This window comes from Oryctolagus cuniculus, chromosome 17, assembly GCF_051225735.1.
Source record: "Oryctolagus cuniculus isolate XC-2025 breed Fujian yellow rabbit chromosome 17, ASM5122573v1, whole genome shotgun sequence".
Lineage (NCBI taxonomy): Eukaryota > Metazoa > Chordata > Mammalia > Lagomorpha > Leporidae > Oryctolagus > Oryctolagus cuniculus.
Window position 1 is genome coordinate 13,330,697 of NC_142883.1, and position 7,313 is coordinate 13,338,009.

A 7,313-nucleotide genomic window follows, 5' to 3' on the forward strand; every position below is an offset into this window, starting at 1 on the left:
CTGGCGGGTGAGCTGGTTACACAATCCCAGTGTCGAGCCAGCTTTCTTGAACCACGTCCAGCACCAACTGTCATAGGCCAAGTCCCCCAGATGCAGACTCTGACTTGGGTGTTTGCATAAAGGGAGCTTCCTGGGGCTTGCTGGGAGACCCGTACCTGTGGGCAAGTGAAGGAAGCATTGGCAAAAGGGAGAAGCTGAGCCCCTGACGTGGCTGCAAGGGATGCTGTCATAATTCTCTAGAGCCGGGATGGCCTTCAGAGCTGTCCCAGCTCTGGTCCCAGGAGGACCAGGGCTTCTCGAATTCTCCATCAGCCCATCATGCGGCAGGAGCTGCTCCCCATCAACTGAGGGCAGTCACGGAGAATGGCAGGGGATGGGCCAGGACAAAGTCAGGCGTGAGCCAGTAACACCCCCGGGAGCAAGCATTGCAGTCTTGAGGGAGACCCTCTGGGAGGTGCACGTTGTTCATGAAATAAAGCCCAAGAAACACGGAAAGTGGTAGAAGGGCCCCTTGCACTGAAGGGCCTGAGGGGCGGAGTGGAAGCTGAGCCCCACAGGCTCGTGGGAAATGCACAGCATGAAAGTCATGCCAGATTTCACATTTTTTGGTACCAAAATGAACTTTATAAATGTGAGAGGCAGAGAAAGAGCGACAGAGAATCCCATCCGACGGCTCTCCCCGCGTGCCCACAGTAACGGGGCGCGGGCTCCTGTCTGACGGCTCTCCCCACGTGCCCACTGTAACGGGGCACGGGCCTGGGCCCAGGCAGGGGCTTCTGTGCGCGGCAGGAACCCAGTCACTGGGCCGTCACTGCTGCCTGCAGAGGGGGCTGGATGCCGAGCCCGGGACTCCAGTGTAGGATGCCGGGGTCTGGACTGCTAGGCTGAACTCCCGCCTCTGAACTTCCCTTTTAATTTAATTGTGCATGAACGTGGTTTTTTTTTTTTTTAACCTAATTTATTTATTTAATTGAAAGGCATAGTGAGAGAGAGAGAAGGAGGGGAGAGAGAAAAAGAGAGGAGGGAGAATTTTCCATTCGCTGGTTCGCTCCCCAAATGGCTGAAAGGGCCGGACCTGGAGCAGACAGGAGCCAGGAGCTCCACCAGAGTCTCCTACATGGGTGCAGCGGCCCAACCACTAGGGTTGTTCTCCGCTGCTTTCCCAGGTGCATTAGCAGGGAGCTGGATTGGAAGCAGAGCAGCTGGGACTCATATTGGATGCCGGTGTCACACCTTAACCCACTATGCCATGATGCCGGCCTCTATTTCAGTTTTTAAACCTTTATCTCTAGGAGGAGCGGCTGGTTCAAAGCTCACCCAGATGGGCTGGAACTGGGACCCAGGCTGCCCGAGGCCAAAGCTAAGCTTTCAGCCACACGCTCCAGCCCTCCTCTCTTCAAGAGCTCGCGGTACCGGAGGCAGGCCCAGGTAAGGATCATCAGCTCTGGGTGTGGGCACGGACACAGAAGTCCCGGGGCTCTCCATGACGGCCGCGCCGTGCTCTCCCGCCCCCTCAGCGCGCACCCTCCGCACAAGAACGTTTCTGAGGTATCTTCACACTTCTTACAAACTGGGCATTTCAGACTGCTGTTAAAACTCATGTTCCTACTGGAAAAAAAAAAAAAAACTGATGAAAACTACACTTGGAAAATATTCTAGAAACTTTAAATTTTTTTTTTTTTAGGGTAAATCTATTCTCAGGAAAAAAAAAAAAACCTTTGACAATATAAAGTTGGAAATGAGGATCAAAATAATATCTGATCAAGGTATGATACTAAAGGATTAAGAAAGACTGATGGGTCAAGAAACAATTGAACTTCACAGGCACTTACGTTTTTACTGTGTAACAGATAGAAAAACAAACACTGGCCGGTGCCGTGGTGTGGTAGGTTAAGCCTCTGCCTGTCCCCCACATCCTATATGGGTACCAGTTTGAGTTCCGGCTGCTCTCCTTCCAACCCGGCTCTCTGCTATGGCCTGGAAAAGCAGTGGAGGATGGCCCAGGTGCTTGGGCCCCTGCACCCACATGGGAGACCCAGAAGAGCTCCTGGCTCCTGGCTTCAGATCGGCTCAGCTCTGGCCATTGCAGCCATTTTAAGAGTGACCCAGTGGATGGAAGATCTCTGTTTCTCTGTGATTCTGCTTCTCAAATAAATAGATCTTAAAAAAAAAAATCACACACACACAAACCAAATACAGTCCCCATCTTATAAACAGTAACATGAAACTGTTGCAATCTTCAAAGCAATAGTCAGTTCTCTCAATGTAGGCAATACTGCATCAAGCTCTAAGTCAGACACGTCTTCCAGTCACTGAAAAAGTGAGACCATTTCTCTGCATTCCAGGAGGCAGTGTAAAACCAGACTTCCTAATCTCGAAAATCAAAACCACTGGCACTGGAGCCGTGTGGCTGTAGCTTTACTGTCACATGTACGAGGCCCATAACAATTATTTTAAAAGAAGAATCATTCTTAGCAAGGGACTGGTGATTCCTTCTGAGCTCCCAGCTGACTGTGACAATTAGGTCCCCACCCTTCTGATGGCTCTTTTGTTTTATCACGAGCCAGACAGGGTAAGATTACAAAGCAGGTCTTCTGATGGGTTTGTCCGCCTTATACTGAGTTTCTTCTCCAAGACTGTGCTTCAAACCCCACCACCAGAAGCCTCTTTGGGTTTTTCCTCTCTTGGAGCCCCCTCCAGGCCACTCTGGCTGGAGGTCTCATTTTATTTGAAAGTCAGGGGGAGAGCGAACAAGCACACTGGTAACCCAGAACTTGACCCAGGTCTCCCATGTGGGCAGCAGGGACCCAAGTACTTGAGCCATCACCCCCTGCTTCCCAGAGCTTGCGTTAGCAGGGACCCGGACAGTAGAGGAGCTGGGACTTGCGCAGAGGCACTGTGATACGGGACATGGGTATCCCCAGTGGCATCTTAACTGCTGTACCAAATGTCTGCCGCCTCTCTAAAAATATGTATGTATTTTTAAAATTTTTTAAAAGATTATTTATTTGAAAGGCAGAGTTAGAGAGACCCTCCCTCTTCTGGTTCACTCCAGATAGCCCGAACGGCCGGAGCTGTGCCGATCCGAAGCCAGGAGCCAGGAGCCTCTCTGGGCCTCAGACATGGGTGCAGGGCCCAAGGACTTGGTCCATCCTCCACTGCTTTCCCAGGCCACAGCAGAGAGCTGGATGGGAAGTGGAGCAGCCAGGACTTGAACAGGTGCCCATATGGGACGCTGGTGCCACAGCGCCGGCCCAAAAAATATATTTTAAAAAACTAGTACTCTCCTAGTGTTACTACAAAGTCACAACAAAGTCTTGTCAAGAGGAGTGGGTCTCAGTGTGCTCCATGCACCAAGGGACTTGGCATCACCTGAGAAATTAAAAGCAGAAACTCGGGCCTCACCCTAGAGCAGGTGCATCAGAAACTTTGGGGTGAAGCCCAGTAATCTGTATCGTCACAAGCCCTGCAGCTACTCTGAGGTGTGTCGAGTTGGAGAGCCAGGGGTTACAGGACACAACAAAGCATGGCCTCAGTGACCATACACAGACCAGAGGTCAGGGGGACGTGTCAGTCCAGTGGCCCTTGAAACAAGGTGCAAACCAAAAAGGTTTCTTACTGCCCACAAAACAGCTTTATCCAAAAGAACTGAAAGCGTGTGGCCACACAGGAAGCCACACAGAGGTCGAGCAGCTTTATTTGTAATCGCCAACATTTGTCAGGCAGCCGACATCCTGCAGGTGTATGGATCAGCCGTGACACATCCACACAACGAAAAGCAATGTGCCATCGGGCTCTGAAAAGGGACAGGGAGAACCTTCAATGTCACTCAATGAAAGCCAACATGAAAAGGCTCCGGCCTGTGATTCCAGCTCTGTGGTGTTCTGGAAAAGGCAGAACTGTGGAGACCGCACGAGGGCCAACGGTTGCCAGGGACTGCGGAGGGGAGGGAAGAACAGAACACAGAGGATCCTGGAGGCAGTGCAAATACTGCTCTGATGTGTCATCACGTGTTGGCCGACGGCTGAGCCCACAGAATGCACACCAAAATGAACTCTGATGTGAGCTGTGCCCTCGGGGTGACAAGGATGTGCTGTGCAAGCTTTGCCGTGTTCACACCCGCAACACTCCCTGGAGGCGTTGATGACGGGAGAGCGTGCACAGCAACGTGTGCAAACTCCGGACCTTACACCCAGTTTTGCTGTGAACCTAAAATTGTGCTCAAAAAACAGTCTTAATTAAAAACAGAGCAGTAGCAACCAAACAGGCTTAAAGAGATAGATGGCTTTGGGAAGATGAAAACTTTTAGCTGTGGTTTTTGGTTTTAAACATGTAACTCACCTCTGAGTTTGTTCCCAGGTTTACAATTAAAAAAAAAAAAAAAAGACTTATTTATTTATTTGAGTTACAGAAATGAACCCGTGCCCACTTGGGATAACAGCACCGCAGGAGGTAGTTTAGCCTATTCCCCACAGGGCAGCCCCCCAGGTTTTCTTAAAAACCCACACATCAGTGTTTTTATTGCTGCTAATCCAGCAGCTGAGGACCACTGAATATGTACTTTCATCATACATTTAGTAATTGCTAGAATGGAATTGCATGAATTATTTTACTTTATATATTTTTATTTATTTTTTTAGATAATAGATGTTTCTTTTTCTTTTTTTTTCTTTTTTTAACAGGCAGAGATAGACACTGAGAGAGAGAGAGACAGGGAGAAAGGTCTTCCTTCCATTTGTTCACCCCCCCAAATGGCCGCTACCGGCTGATGCTGTGCCGATCCAAAGCCAGGAGCCAGGTGCCGCTCCCTGGTCTCCCATGCGGGTGCAGGGCCCAAGGACTGGCCCACAGCAGAGAGCTGGACTGGAAGAGGAGCAACCGGGACTAGAACCAGGCGCCCATATGGGATGCCGGCGCCACAGGCAGAGGATTAACCAAGTGAGGCATGGTGCTGGCCCCAAATTTGTATGAATTTTAAGGACAAGTTTTCCAATGATTCAATAATAGAAACTGAGGATAATTATAGAAACAGACTAAGCAAGAATAAATTATACAGAAATACAGGGTGTTATTTTAATTTTAAAAAACAGTGGTTCATCATCTCTCCTGCTGCTCAAAACACTAATGATAATGACTCAAGTATTATTTTCCTCCATATTTAAAACAAAGTGTTTTGGGGCTGGCCCTGTGGTGTGGCCGGTAAAGCTGCCACTTGCTGTGCAGGTATCGATATGGGCGCCGGTTCAAGTCCTGGTTGCTCCACTTCTGATCCAGCTGTGTGCTATGGCCTGGGAAAGCAGTGGAAGATGGCCCACATCCTTTGGCCCCTGCACCCACGTGGGAGATCCCGAAGAAGCTCCTGGCCCCTGGTTTCGGATCGATGCAGCTCCAGCCATTGCGGCAATTTGGGGAGTGAACCACAGGATGGAAGACTGCTCTCTCTCTGCCTCTCTGTAACTCTGCCTTTCAAATAAATAAATAAATCTTTTTAAAAGTATTGATTTGGGTTCTGAACATCTCAAATATTTTACTACCTTATGCTAACATGCTTTTGGTAACATCAAGCAAAGAACATGGTAAATCATATGTATATTTGCTTAATTACTATGACAGAAAAATAAGCAGGTAAAGCTGCCGCCCATGATGCTGGTACCCCATATGGGTGCCAGTTCGTGTCTCAACTGTTCCGCTCCTAATCCAGGTCCCTGCTAATGCGCCTGGGAAAAGCAGCAGCAGATGGCTGAACATCTTAAGTACTGGGACCCCTGCCAGTTACATGGGAGTCCTGGAAGAAGCCCTGGGCTCCTGGCTTCAGTTTGGTTCAGCTCTGGCCATTTCAGCCATCTGGGGAGTAAACCAGTGGATGGAAGATCTGTCTCCCTATCTCTGTGACTCTGACTTTCAACTAAATAAATCTATCTTTACACACACACATGTGCTGGGGTCAAGTCAAGTGAGATGTGGTCCCCGGGACGCAGTTACAAGCGGCACCGATCATAACATGGAAAGACGTGAGTGTGTGCATGTGAACTAACGACCAGGGAGGAGCATCTGATATCTACAGCAACGTATCTGGCCAAACTGCAGAGGGCTGGCAAGCCCGAAGGTGACGAGTCCCTAGAAAGGTGAAGTTAATGAGAAGGTAGATTCAAAGTAGCTTCAACTTTACTTATAAATTAATGCACAATGATTTTATTTTCTATCCTTTTCATTCAAAAGAAAATTAAAAGCACATTCTTATGCTAGGGTGAACTTCTAATATTTCTAAACTTGCCATATTTTTCGTTCGTTTGTAAGGGATAAGTGATAGCAGATGTTGATTTTATTAATGTGACTCCCAGAGAAACAATTAGATTACTCCAGTACTATGGGTCATTATTCACAGTGGCTCTGAGCACAAGTATTACAGAGCTCCTGCAATTGTCTCCAGCCCTGGGATCATGAAATGGGACAATTTAGTGACTATTAAGTGGAAAACTAATTATGAGAAATGGTGTTTCTGGAATGCTTAGTTTCTCTTCATTTGGGTTTTTTCAAAAGTAGACCTCACACTTTCTTCATTTATACATCTTTTAAATGACATTATTTCACTTTTCTATTTTCTCTGGAATAAATCAAATTAAAAAACACTTCTAAAATTTGCTTGCACTAATTGATCGCAGATGTTTTAAATCTGAAAAAAACAAGACTAAATCATTTACTGTGAGGGTGGCCTGAAGTCTTTTTTTTTTTTTTTTTTTTTTTGTCATTTTTAAGCATTAAACAAATTATGTTATGCAGCATTCAAATAATGGAACTAAAGATCTCGAGATAACAAACTTGGAACATTCACGATGTAATCAATTCTAAGTAAGTTAAAGTCACATAGAAGCCTTAGAAGAACACTTTTGTGTGTTAAATGTAAACCCATACCACAAAAGATGAGGGAGAAAGAATCCTCAAATACAGTGCCTACTCCTGTATAGAGGATTCACACCAAACAGCTGTGTTCACACCCAGATACTCAACCTTGGTCAGTAACTCACCAAGTCAAGGGCGGGGGACTGCAATCAAGCCACTGTCACGGACAGAAATCTGACCTAAAAAATACAAGGGGCCAGCGCTGTGGCACAGCAGGTGAAACTGCCGCCTGCAGTGCCGGCATCCCATATGAGCGCCAGTTCGAGTCCTGGCTGCTCCACTTCTGATCCAGCTCTCAGCCCATGGCCTGGGGAAGCAGTGGAAGATGACCCAAGTGCTTGGACCCTGCACTCCTGTGAGAGACCCAGAAGAAGCTCCTGGCTCCTGGCTTCGGACTGCTGCAGCCCTGGCTG

General features: G+C 47.8%; 1 long non-coding RNA gene across 1 annotated transcript; it reads right to left on the reverse strand.

The window, feature by feature from the left end:
* Window positions 1–936: 936 nt before the first annotated feature.
* Window positions 937–7,084, reverse strand: LOC138846041 (uncharacterized). Its single transcript, XR_011383419.2, has 2 exons — window positions 7,026–7,084; window positions 937–1,608 (listed from the first exon to the last, which is right to left on the reverse strand). It is a non-coding gene; the product is annotated as an uncharacterized LOC138846041 (long non-coding RNA).
* Window positions 7,085–7,313: the final 229 nt, after the last annotated feature.